Here is a 14805-nt window from a genome sequence, read left to right as displayed (position 1 = left end):
TACTTGTAGACAAGCGGTCTCATTCCTTTTCAAACTTCACCCAACCATAGTTTCTATATATTTGTATTACTTATAGATTACATGCCATAGACTAGTGCCATTGCAATCTTGCACAAAATTCAATAGTCAAACGTTTGATACTCCGGCACATAGATTTTACAGAAGTCTAAAATCATACCTTTATGGTCAATACTCAGTACTGCAATAAAGACTATAAATTATAACAGATTTACCATGGCAAAATATATTATAATGGGTCAATGAATAAACGGTAAAGTGAATCACATTCTCTCAGCAAGAATGTGTTGATATTAAATCACAGTCAAACAAGCAACACATGCTTTTCACTAAGTCAAAGATATGTTAGTAAGATACAAACTTATAGCAAAAAGTCTCATCTTTAAAAGGGTATATTCCCTCTTGACCAGAAAATGATCCTCCGAATGGGAAAATTGCAATTACAACAAGAATCTCAAAATTCGAAGTATGTTAGTGCAATCCGAATCACAAATATCAAACCGTCAATATGTACTGGCCTCTCCAACCGTGCAAATCATCATTGCACTATTTTGTTTTGTTTAATTTAAACAAAAAATTATAACAAACCGTTTCGGGAATTACATGTTACCATATTGAAAATCTACCCAGATTTAAAGATGAAGCCAACAGAAGAACGTCCATCGAAACCAAATCAGTCAAACGGTTATTCTATAACAGTCTCCAGGATTCAGGATTATTCATGATGAAGAAACATTTATCAAAATAAACAAATTCCAATGATCAAATGTCAAAACGAAACCAAAGTAATCAAGTGCCAAAGACTATATAAGCAAACAGTTTGCGGTAAACCGAAAACCCAAACTGATAAACACGATTTTCATCTTTAACCCAGAGAAGAAAATTCACAGATTGACGTAGGCACACACAATTACAAATCCTTTCACAGTAATCACAAAAATAAATTAAGAAACCGAAAATTTGCTTTAAGATTGTTGGATATATTTCAACAATTTACTTTTGTGATAAAGTAAAAAGTACATAAATATAGATTTAAATACAAGCAATAACATAAATTGATGTGATAAACAAAAGCAATGAATAAATACTGTATATATATATATATATAAATAAGAAAAAATTTGCAAATAATTAAAAACCCACAGACCAAATGCGTGAAGGATGAATGATTCAGATCAAGTCTTGTGTTTGACACAATCTCCTTGAAGTAGATTTCAGCCCTCACACAATATGTGGTGCTTTGAGACTTACGGACGTCTGCCTCTCAGGATAAAATGATCTACAGCACGGAGAAGAAGCACTCAAGATCCGTGCTTTGTGAACTACTCTTTGTCCCTTTCTCTCTCTTTGACTAAAATGAATGCACAATATATTTTCTCTCTGGGAGAGTTTCTCAAAAAATTCTTTTTAATAAATGAGAGACTATGAAAATATAAGTTACTGAACAAACATACTGTTTCAGAAATAACTGTTGTATACAGATTTACTGACTCAAAAAATAAAATATTATTATTAATTGGATAAGTGGGTTTAGTCCACACATGCCTAAAACCCAACTCAATATCTAACCCAAAGCTCATATTTTCTATCATTTCCTATGTGGGACTTAAAAGATTCTCACCACTCCAAATCATGTTCAAGTGGTCATATTAGGAGTCAATTTCTTATTCATTCCATACTATTTTTCCAACAATCTCCGTTCAAACTTTGAAGTCAAATGCCATGGGAAGTGTGGAGACCTATGATATTGTTCGAATCTTAGTTTTAGGTTATTACTAGTCTGGGTCTTTATTTTATTTTATTTTTCTTTTAGTTATACGGTATTGGGGTAATGTTCAAAGTTTAATTTAAAAAGCTTAAACTGTGATGGAATTTTTTTTTTTTTTTCCAAATAACCTTAAATATCAAAGAATTTAGTTAGTTGTCATGTTTCAAAATAATGTGGGAAACTAGCATCTCGAGTATCTAAAACTAAAGTTCCAAGATAAAACTCGAGTTTCTAAGTCTCGATTTGTAAGTGGTGGGATCTAATGTGAAAAAAAATCCACGTAGAACTCGAGTTTTAGAAACTCGAGTTCCACCATTTTCTTTTCAGATCAGCCTTCGTCTTCTTCTTCTTCTTCCCTTGTTCTTTCAGTGGATCTTGTTGGGGATATTACACAAAGTAATAATGGAAGAACAAAAAGACAAACAGAAAATAGAAAACTTGGAGGCATTATATCGTTTTCCTTAGACAATATTTGCCCCCCACACTTTTGTTGCTAAAAGAGTTATTGCAAATTTGTCTCCAGGATACAACCAAGATGTTGGGTTCTACAGATAGCAATTCTGGAGAATGACCACAGGATTTCTTGTGTTTCTTTCAAACTTACTATTTTGTGGAGTAAGTTATTATCTCTTTTCAAGTGAACATTAGCCTCTATTTATACCCATAGGGTTATGTTTCATGAAAAGGGACATGTGGAGAGTTAGTTATTTCATGAAATCTCGTTATGTTTCATGAAAAGGCACGTGTGGAGAGTTAATTATTTCATGAAACCTCGTTATGTTTCATGAAAAGGCACGTATGGAGAGTTAGTTACTTTTTTCATAAAACAATTAACAAAGATTGAAACATCTTCAATCTTTCTGAATAGTCACCAGAAAATTCTAGAAAATTCCAGAAAATTTAGATTTCAAATTTTTACTTATAAAATTCCAGAACTTGAATTTTCACTTTATGAAACCATATTCTCCAAACTCAACCATCATTATTACAACCTATCCTTATATATACCTATATAGACAATAGATCTCAAACCCTTAAATGCAAACGGAGGCAACCCATGTCTTCAAGAACACAAGCAGTGACACCCACCAACTCTTCCATTAGAACCTTGAAAGCAAATTATGGATCTGCAGCAACCCTCGATCTCCATCCATTCAAAAACAAACCCAAAAGCCCAAATCCTCCCCCAAAAGACTTAGAACAATCATTACCAAATTCATTTCCATCTCCTCCTGCTTCTCCACTCCAACCTCCATTATCACCGCCACGTTCAATCCCAGCTCCGCCGTCGCTGCCTTTGCCAGCAAAAGGCAATAACTTGTTGGGGATTGATTATTGCCGAGAGATGATGATGACGATGAAGAACATGGAAACGAAATTGAAGTAGGTGGGGTAGCAACAACATAAATCGAGTCTATAAAAAACGAGTTACAAATCGAGTCTTTAAGACTCGAGATCTATGTTGCATAATAGTGTCCAATTCAGCAAGTAGGAAGCGAGTCTTTAAGCCTCGAGTTTCTAAAACTCGAGATGCTAGTTTGCAAATACCTTTCAAACCTGTGTTAACTTACTATATTCTATGCCCTCACCATGCTAGTTTGAAAATATCACAAACTGTGATGGGTATTGAAGTAGTAGTGTAGTGTGAGTATCTTAAAACTTTTTATTACTTTTCTAGCAAATTTTGCTTCATTTTGTGGTGATGTTGTTAAGCGCAAAATTTCTTGTTGTTATGGCATATAGCCAAGAGATTCGAGGACGTGGTGTTCACATCATGATCTTTGGAAGTCTTGTTGGGGATGGTGGCGCTGTTGGTGGTCGGACTGAGGAAGGGGATGGTGGCTAGCGCACAGGGGTTTTGGGACTCTTTAGGTAACCGGCCAGTTTTGCTAAATTGGCTATTTGTTGGGATATGCATTTAATTTTTTTAATATTAAAAAACTGCCATGTCACTTAAATAAGGTCATTTCATTGCTTCGTTAGTCACGCAAGTAAGAATACTAAGAATTTCTCCCAAAAAAAAAAAAAATTAAGAATACTAACAAAAGGATCAATATTGCTCATTTTTTAAACTTCAGTGACCAAACTTAAGAGACCAAAAGTGCTCACTGCATAAACTTAAGAGACTAAAATTGTGGTTTTGCCTTTAAAAAAAATAATAATAATTTATTGTGGATTTCCTTGGAAAATATTCCTCAATGAATCACATGGGTTTTTATAAAAAAAGGCAATTTGGAAGTGAAAAATTCATGGTTTATGCATAAGCTTTTCATGGAAAATGACTTTAGAGGACACATGGGTTTAAAACCATTTTTGAAAGTGGATTTTTTTGAAATCAAGTTATAAAAGTGCCTTAAAAATGATTTTGAGGAAACATTGTGAAAGAGAATTTCAAAAAATCAATTAAAAAAAAAACCTACCCCAAATATTAAGATAAATAATACTCCTTTCCCTTAAGGTTTTTGGAAATCAGTACATTTAGTCATTCTGTTAAAATTAGTTACAGAATATTTCAAAATTTGAAAAAATTTCATGACCAAACTCTAATCATGGTTAACAAAAATTTTGGGTTGAATATTATTCCTTATCACCATACAATGGTTAGGATTTGGTTAAGAGAATCTTCCTAAAATTTGAAATATTTTGTTATTGTTATTAATGGAATGATTAATATGTTGATTTCTTCAAATCTCAAGAGATGGAAGTGTCACTTCCCTTAAAGTTTAGAGTGAAATGTCATTTCCCCAAAACCTTAAAAGAAGGTTTGAAAAATATACCATTTAAAAGAGGTGTTGGAAATTTAGACCAACTCAGAGAATTATTGTTACAATTTAACCCTTCCTTTTGCCAACAAATGAGGTGAGTCAGGTGACACTATATGATTACCATTACATTTTTTTTAAAACTAAATGTTGAGCATGATTATTTTCCCTACTCAATGGGATAGATGAGGTGACTCCATCAATAAGAGTAGGCGACCATGGAGAGAGAGGAGTTCAGATTTAAAGCCCATAACAGTGAAACCATAGTGCTTTAGTGAACGTCAGGGATGAGGTTGAGCAATAGAATGGTCCCTAGAGGTTGTTAGGCAATAAAGGGGGAGATAAACACCTATGAATTATGATGCCCCTTGATGCTGAACCTTGAAGTATGATTGATATTTGTCCATCTTCTACTCTTTTTAATCTCTGGGGAGATTCACTCAAATTATTATTATTTAAATCTCTGGTGGCAATAAAAAGGCACGGCAGTATTGAATAAAAGAAACTAATCTTATTAATATCATCTCACTAATTCAGAAAAAAAAAAAAAAAAAAAAAAAAAAAAAAAAAAAAAAAAAAAGAAGAAGAAGAAGAAGAAGAAAAGCATATTTGGTCTTTAATCTTTACACTATATATCAATTTGGTCTCTTACCTTTCAAGTATTTCAATTTAGTCCTTAACCTTTTATTATTGTGCTAAAATGATCCTTACCAATAAATGATGATAAAAAAAAATACTAATGTGACTAACGGCCAAAATAAAATATAATTTTCTCGCTAGATGAACTGCCCTTATACTACCACGTTGCCTATATAAAACGGGGAAAAAAAAAGAAGCGTGTGTAGACACATCTCCAATCTCATTTTTCTCTTTGCAGATTGCATTTTCTCTTATTTGTCTTTCAAGTAAAGTTTCCTTGGAAAAAAAAAAACAAAATCAAAAAGCAACAATTAAGCCCCATCCACCAACAGATCTCAGTCCAATCGGATAAAATCGTTGATACACTTGGCTTCTGTTTGGATGTCAAGAAAATTAGATTTTCTCTTGGTGGTTGGGCTTAATCTTATGAGATTGGAGGAAGAGAAAGCAGGCCGTCATTGCCATTGCTTTTGAAATGGTCCCTTCTTCCATTTTGCCTTAAACTTTTCCTTTTGTTTCACAAACTAGAGAGGGAAATGTTGAGTAGTAAAAAGTTTGATTTGTGGTTACTTGGAAATTGGGATAGAAGCTTTGTTTTTCTTTTATTTTCTTGTGCTCAATGTAGTTGATTACTTGTGGAGGACTGTTGGGGATCCCTATCTCTAGACTTTTTTTTTTTTTTTGTTGAATTCTATCTCTAGACTCTAGTTCACTAGTATTTCTTTGGGAAAAATGTCCATATATCCCCTAAACTTTCAACCACTAGCCAATATACCCCTTGAACTTTTATACCCTAAACTATACATACCTGTCAAATCAATACTTCAGTTAGGCTACGTTTGTTTTGGCATAAAAGCATTTCAGGAAATGGTTTTCCGGGTCACTGTGTGTTTGGTTGCGCATGGAAAATAAAATTTTCCGGAAAACCATTTCATTTGACCGTGTGTTTTTACGCTTTGAACCGGAAATTGGTTTACATTTTCATTTTCACTTCAAACCATTTCCGGACTCATCAAAGCGCAAAGAGAGAGACAGAGAGAGAAAGAATAAAGAAACTAGCTCACTCTCACAATCACACCGATCCACCCAGAAAATTTCTCTCCTCACTCACTCTCATCACTCACGCCAAGCCCAAGCCGAAGGACGAAGAGAGCTATCGCCAGTGAAGCCCAGATCCAGTCCCCGACCCACGGCTCCGTTGGTTTGATCGCGCCGCCTCAAACCCATCTCCGATGAACCCGGTCTGATCGTGCTCGCCTTCGCCTCCACCTTGCGATCTCGCCTGTAGATCGAACCCAGTCGCCTCTGCTGCGCGACCTCGCCTCAACCCAGTCGCCTCTCTCTCTTCCTTCTTCTCTCAATTTGACTGGATTTGATGAATTTTTTTTTTCTGGGTTTTGTTTCTTTTGTGTTTCTGTATTGAGGAATGATATTATATATTTGTTTGGCAACTAAGAAAATGTGAGCAATAAGTAGAAAATGTGTTTTCTATGGTATTTTCAAGAACACAACCAAACACCAGAAAATATTTTTCAAAACATTTTTTGAAATGCAACCAAACACTTGAAAATATTTTCATTTCCTGAAAACATTTTCACCTGAAAATATTTTACACTCGGAAAATATTTTACATCGAAACAAACGCAGCCTCAGTCTAACATTAAAACATTAACAACATGGGCATGTGAGACTCACGTGACTTTTAAAAACAAAATCAATCACCCAAACCTAGTGGAAAAGAGACAGAAGAGAGGCAAGTCCAGCAAAGAGGAGAGAGAGAGAGAGAGGCGATAGATCTAGAGCCACCGTGAAGCTTCTCCTTGCCCTTGCCCCGGCAGTGCCTTAATGGTTTCGCCACACCGTTCAATCCTGGTATTTTTTTTCCCTTTCATTTGTTCCTTGATTTTAAATCCACAAAGAATTTTTTTTAACGGAAAAAAAAAAAAAGAAAAAGAAAAAACAAATACCAGTATTGAACGGTGCAGCGGAAGCACCAAGGCGCTGTTGGGACAAGGGCGGCAAGAGGGCGGAGAGAAGCTTCGCGGTGGCTCTGGTTCTATTGCCTCTCTCTCTCTCTCTCTCTCTCTCTCTCTCTCTCTCTCTCTCTCTCTCTCTCTCTCTCTCTCTCTCTCTCTCTCTCTCTCTCTCTCTCTCTGCCAGACCTATCTCTCTTCTCTCTCTCCTCTTTGCTTTTAAAAGTCACGTGAGTCTCACATGCCCATTCTATTAGTGTTTTAATGTTAGACTAACTGAAGTATTGATTTGACATATATGTATAGTATAGGGAGTAAATTGACCAATATAATAGTTTAGGGGATGTCTTGGCTAGTGGTTGAAAGTTTAGGGAGTATATGAACATTTTTCCCTATTTCTTTTCATGAACTGAAAGGTCTGGCCGTCTAAGAAAATAAAATTGGGAGAAAAAAATGGGAAGTGGCAACTTTATTTTCCCCCAAAAAATCAAAGATTTTTATCTTTTTAACAAGTGAACAAAAAAGGACTTAATTTTTATTTTTTGATAGGGAAACCAATGAAACGAATTAATTTTTAATTTGTCTAATATTACAAATCATGATTAATTTAAGGATTTTGGTCCCAACAGTTTTTTTTTTCTTCTTTTGGTTAATCCACGTTAATAGTACATTTGACATATGAGGTAAAAAAATTTATTTATTTATTTTGGCCATTGACTATGTCAGCATTTTTCAACTATTAATTAACGATATGGACTAATTTGATATAACATAAAAAAGTTAGGGACTAAATTAATACAGTTAAAATTATAGAGACAAAACTAACACATAGTGAAAAAGTTAGAAACTAAATTGGTAATTTACCCAAAAAATTTATCTCATGACTCATGAGTATATGCAACAAGACTACAGACATAGATAATTAAGTTGGCACATTAACTCATCAAGCTTTTTTTTTTTTGGTTGAGAATACTAAGTATTTTTAACACACACACGGGGAGAGGAGAAAAGATCTTAAAGAAAATTAACTTATCAAGCTTGAATCATATATTTTAAAACTTAAAAGTAAGCAAAAATGCAAAGTGTACCATCTAAGTTTGAGCAAAACTCATTTAAGTTCTCCAACTTTACTTTCGTTTAATTAAATTCTTTAAATTTCAAATTTATTCAATTAAAACATTTCCGTCAACTTCCATTAAAATTTTTATTAAAAAATCTAGAAAATATTTTTCAATAATTAATTGAATTTTTTTAATTTAAAATTTTTGAAGAAAGAATAAAAATTTGGACACTCAAACACAACATTTAACTAAATTTGATGAGATACCATTGATTGAATAAACTTGAAACTTAGATGACTCAATTGAACAAAAGTAAAATTAAAAGACTGAAATAAATTTTGGTCATACAGAGAGGGTGTGATTTGCATTTTTGCCTTAAAAGTAAATGAATTATAACACGGTGGATAATTTGAAAATTTTGTATCTCCAAACTAGTTTGGAATTATCTTCCTTCAACCCACTATATAATAATTGAAGAGACCATTCACGTGTAGTTTGAGTCATGATTTTTTTTAATAAGTCATGTGACTTATTTAAATAATACACATGGATAGTCTTATAAATCGTCATGTAAGCATGTATGGGTTAGAAGAGATAACTCCAAATTAATTTAGAGCTCAACTTTGTTTTATAAATTGTCATCTTTGAATCTGATATAAATGTGTAATTCTTTTTTTTCTTTTTCTTTTTCTTTTTTAATAAGATAGAAATTCTATTCTAGCCTAATCTAAGTGTATATGTGTGTGAAACTCTCTCTCAGAGGCTTAAACCCCGGTCTTTGCCCCCCACACCCCACAAGCATTTATACTTGTGGAGTGACCACTGCACCAAGGGTGTGCGGTATACATGTGTAATTCTTAATTTGTATTTAATAAGTTAATACCATGGTTTTTATTCAGCAAAAAAAAAAGAAGTTAATACCATGGTTTTAAAACAACAAGTTAAAAGAAATGAATTAGGTTGAATTTTCAAGGTCCAATTTGTTCTAGCAAAAAATCATGACAGATTTTTAGCAAAAAAGTATGATGTAGATAAATTCAATAATAAGACATAACATCAACAAGTATAGTGCATACAATAATCACAGCAATCCAATAAAAACACAATACAATCAGATTATAACAAGATCAACAGAAACAAAATTTAGCAAGATCATAACAAGATCCACAAAAATCACAAAAATTGAATAAAATTTACCAATCCATCATGTCATCATGTATCAATTAGACCTAGCAATTTTGGATTGAAACCATTAATCCGACCCGAAGCAAAATACCTAACTCAAAACTTAGATTTTTTTTTTATTTTTTATTTTTTATTTTTTAATCTAGAGTAAAAATGAGTCGACTAGTACTCAGCCTAGCTTTTTTTTGGGCAGGTTGAGTCAACCCGTCTAACTCGTGATCCGACTCATTTTAATTTTTATTTATTTTTAAAGCATACGAAATAAGTTGACAAATCACTCCAAATGATAAACCATGTAAAAGTAATATGACATCAACTATCCAAAAGTAATGACTATGTTGAATCAAATAGCAGCCACCAAAAAGTTTTATTTCTAGTTTAACTATGGGCAACAAGATTCAAAGAAAATTAAACTTACAGTATAAATTTTGAAAGCATCAAGCATTAGAGTATTGGTCTAAACCCCAAATTTTTACATTGAAACTCATAAGATCCACGTCATTGTCAATCTTATATGCTTAAGTGAACCAACATCTTTGACTTTTTGTGGATTTTTTTCACCGAGCATCCAAGTACATGTATCAAATGGTGAGTAGATTATTTCTCACCGAGTACTAGTAATTGTCAGTCTTTAAATGGTGGTTAGATTATTTTTTATGGATTTTTTAATGTAAGAAATTTTTAATGAAGCAAAATCACGTCATTTTTGGGTACTTAATGACAAATCACTAAACTTTTATGGTGAGGATATCATTGGTGTGAATTGTGTAAACTTAAGAATCTATATATTATTTAAATTTAATTTTGATTATTTCTTATTTTTGACATTTAGTAAAAAAAAAAAAAATATATCATTTCTTCTTTTCATGTGAAAAATTATTCGACCAATAACCCGTTTAAGATGACCTGTTTTTTACTTGAACCCAAATAGCCTTGACCTAAACCAGCCTATTTGCTAGATCTATATCCGATAACAATAATATTTAATAAAACCCAATCTAGCCCATCACTCTTATAAAAAAAAAAAACCCATATGTGATACCCTAAATAATGTGATACTGATAGGATCATATTGTGTAAGTGAGTGTTGTGCGGGAGTAAGCTAAGTCCTTTATCGAGTATTTAATAGGTGAATCTTGGATATATAAATGTGTTGAAACAAATTTAGTTGGATATGCAAAATTACCAAATTTTAAACTAAGTTGAATTAATTACCCAATTATGCAATGTGATTCAAAGCTTGGTTAAAACATGCACGCCATATCGTAATAAACAAAGTTGAAGAAAAAATAAGACAAATGATATAGTGACAAAGAGAAAACCCGAATTGGATGGAAGTTTTACAATAAACTTAGCTCTAATCTATTGTTATCTCCTGTAGACTTTCTAATTGTCCAAAATTTTTTCAAATCCTTGGATCTCCGCTAACATGTCCAAAAAATTTTAGAGCATTGAATCTCACCAAAATTTTCCAAATCCTTGAGACCATGCCCATGAGGCCCATTTGATAGAGTTGGGTCAAACCCATGTGAACGAGTGAAGTCATGTATATGTCTTTCAAAATTGAGATTCAACTAATAATATTTCTCCCTAAATCGTGGGTTTTACAATAGAGTTACCACTTACTTATTAACTAGGGAAAATAAGAATACCTTAATTGAAATGAAATATCTTTATTAAATAAAAAAAAAAAAATTACATCTTTGTTGAAGTAACTAAAAAGGTACATGGCTTTGGTCGTAGATAAAATTTAAGAGAAAAGTACATGACTTTGAGTCCTAGTTACATTCTACAAAGATAAAATTTCATGGATAAGAAACTATTATAGAACCCTTGATCTAAGCTCGGAGACTAAGTTACAAGGTGGGAAGGGTTAGACACTCACCTTTCTCGTTGAAACCGGTCTTTTAGGCTATGGTAGCTAATGATCATGTCACATCATCTATTCAACTAAACATGTCATCTATCAATTGCATATTGTTTGCTTGAAATTAAATGTGTGTGCATGTTCATAAACCCTAATTTCATCATGTTCATGATCTCATTTAGACTAACAGATAAGTTCTAGTGATTGTGTGTGATTAGTGACATCCTAGTTTTAGACATATTACTTAGTTAAAAGAAATAACACAGTGATTATGTACGATTAGTGTTATCCTAAATTTAGGCTTATCTTTGAATTAAAAGAAATAACACAATGATTGTGTGTTATTAGTGTTATCCTAGATCTAACATTTGAGGGAACTTGAAAATTAACATCTTCTTTCATATGTTTGACATAAATTTAGGATCAAAATCTAGTGTGTGCATGAAAATGTGAAGAACGGTTAAGAACATGTGAACAACATTCAAGCATATTCAAAGAACAACCAAACGACCAAGCATGCTTTGATGCAAATTAACATAACAACAATATGAAAAACAAGTTTCAGGAAAGAGATTATATATACATGCAAATCCAACACAATGGAAAATGAGGCTTTCTTGGAGATTCCCAAGGGAGGGGGTATAGGAGTACTTACTTAATACCCCAAATCTCAGGAAGACCAGGGTATGAAAAGCATTTTCCCTACTTTCTTAGGACTTTAGGAAGAGAAATAGAAGGAATCCTAGGAGGGGTAGAGAGGTACTAACTCAAATCTTGAATCTCAGGAAGACCATGAGTTAACAAGCCCTTTCTTATTTCACTAGAACTCTAGGATAAGAGGAGGAGGTTTGGGTGTGCTTTGGAATGAATGCCTCACACCTTTTTTTTTATAAAGGGGAAAGGAAAATTCTAGAAATGGGGTCATAAATTTGAAGTTGGTGAAAGTGAAGGAAAAAGGGAAGACGGAAATTCAAAATTCAAAGGGGGAAGGGGGGGGGGGGGGGGGGGAAGCCAAGTGCTGATCAGAACTTGCTTGGCTTGCCCAAGTGCTGATCTAGTGCTAACCTACCAATTTCCTTTCTTAGCTCAAATTTGTCATTAATTTGTGATTTCCTTCCAAAATTCAACTCATTCAACCCCTAATATGTCATTCTGATCTCATATTTTCATAAAATTAATTAATTCGAATTGATTTAAAAAAATTATTTTTGACAAAAATATTAAAGGTGCATTAATGTGAAAGGTTAGGAGTGATTATATGCATGTAAGCTTACCAAATGTGTTAGCCTTAAACCAATAAGACCAGTAGGCATCATTAATTTCCAATTGACCCTAAATTGGACCAATCTAAATTAATTTTTTTTATATTCATGTATGGTTAGGCTTATTAGTATGGATGCATCTTCACCGTTGAAATTTGATTTCTCAATATCTTACAATTTGATGGTTTGATTGAGGTCTGTGACCAGTCGTTATGATCATTATGATGTCGAGATCAATTTGATAAGGGATGATTGGGGATATAACGTTCAAGATTAAGATGCTATCCTCAGGTGAAATCACCCATTTATCCTCCAAATGAGGTTAAATGCAGTTTGTAAAATGGTATCTATAGAATGCCCCTAATAGACAAAACTTGAAAAGCGAATGTCAATGTAAGAGAAAGACACTGAATTTTGCAACTGGAATTTAACCAAAGTGTGTTTGTGAATGTTGACTGAATCTCAGGATAAATTACATACTCACCTCCTAATGAGAGGATTGGGTCTAGATGTTGTTTATGCATATTGGTCTTTGAAAATTTGTTGCAAAAGTTTTTACTTGAAAGATAAGGTTTTTTTGAAGATTGGGACCATGCTTAGAAAGGTCCAAAGATTTGGAATGTTTCCCAAAGGTCTAATAGTTTTGAAAATTTTGGACATGTTTGTAGAGGTCTAAGGATTTGGAAGATTTTGAACATAAAAATGACCCCATGTAGCTCCAAATCCTTACTACTTCATGTATACTTACTATTTGTGGACTTTGTCAAATGTAAACCTCTCACTCACGACTTTAAGAACCCTCTTGAAGATTCACTCTAGCAGCTTGATTGTGTACTGTAAGCAACAACTTCAACTAGATTACTTGATCTTTTGAAATATTCAACTTGAACTACGGTTGATGCTTTAAGAGAGCTTGGTTTATCTCCAACCCTAGGTGTACAATGCACGACTCTCAAAAAGTCTGATTTAACATGCCATAGATCTCTTTTTGTACATTAACTTGTAATCTACAAAACCCTGGATGCACAATTGTTGATTGAGCTTAACTAGGATTTTTTTAGCGCAAATCTCAATAGGTCAAACTAGGCTCCTGATTAATCAATTTAAATGATTCTCAATCGATCAACTTGGTATTGAGATTCTAGAACCTACATTACTTCTTGCATAGTAACTTGATCTTCAAAATTTCTTTAAAACTTAGTCAAGATTCAACATCGAGGTTACTTTTGTTCAAGATTTGCCAACTTAGCATTGTTGACTTAACTTTATGAAGAGCCAAAATTATAACTTTACTAGTTTTTTTGAGGTATAGCACATATGTGACTAGCACTTTCTTGGATGCTTACAAATTGTATCAATGGCAACCTAGTAATTCCATATGGGTGCAAACTCTCTCTCTTTTTTTTTTCTTTTTTTTGAGGTTATATAAAGTAATGTAAGGGTAGGTTCCAGTTAAAGCGGCTACACTAGCAGATCTAGTTTGGGTTTTAAAACTGATGATATTGAAAATCGTTAGTAAGTCACACAGTCCTCACGTGCTCGAAATAATACCTGCACGACACAGAATAAGAAGATCTTAAGAGAGTACTGGCGTGGTACCGACCAAAGACCCTCTGAAGGTTAAGTTAGAAAACTTTCGCAACTCTAGAGTACCAGAGCTGGGAAAAATTATGCGTGTACCTTGTTTTTTGAGGGCTTGAGGTTTTTATAGTAGAGTAGAATCAATTTCTGTTTCTTGGGCAAGAAGGTATTTCCTTATGGAGAGGATCCCAATAAATGTACGTATTTTGTGAAATTCTTCCCATATAGGGGTTCTTTGACCAGGGTCAAACGTAGAGTGCAAGATATTTCCATTTAGCATTCCTTGGAGTTCACTTAAGCCATGTGGGTGCCACGTGGCCTTGACATCAGTTGCCCTTGTGTCCCTACACCAAGGATTCCGTCCATATTGGACCACCCGTCATGCATTCTTTCTGGTCCAAAACCTTGATCCGTTGTCTTACATAATTTAGTGCCTTCGGGCTCATGTATCCGTCATGCTTTGATTTTTATCCCCTTCAAAAACTATTCTTAATACCCATATATTTGTATTTCATAATTACTAGCTTCTCTAGAAGAGTAGATCACTGCAGTTCTAGCAAAGCAAGCATTGCATCTTCAAAACGCACAAATGGTTTTTGGTCACATATCATCAAAAGTGCCAACTTCCCTTCCACTTCTTGGGTTGCAAAAATTGAGTGGATCGATGTCCTCATGGCGCTGGAGTAGTT

This window comes from Quercus robur, chromosome 2 (assembly GCF_932294415.1).
Source record: "Quercus robur chromosome 2, dhQueRobu3.1, whole genome shotgun sequence".
NCBI classification, from domain to species: Eukaryota; Viridiplantae; Streptophyta; class Magnoliopsida; order Fagales; family Fagaceae; genus Quercus; species Quercus robur.
This window is presented reverse-complemented; position numbering follows the sequence as displayed.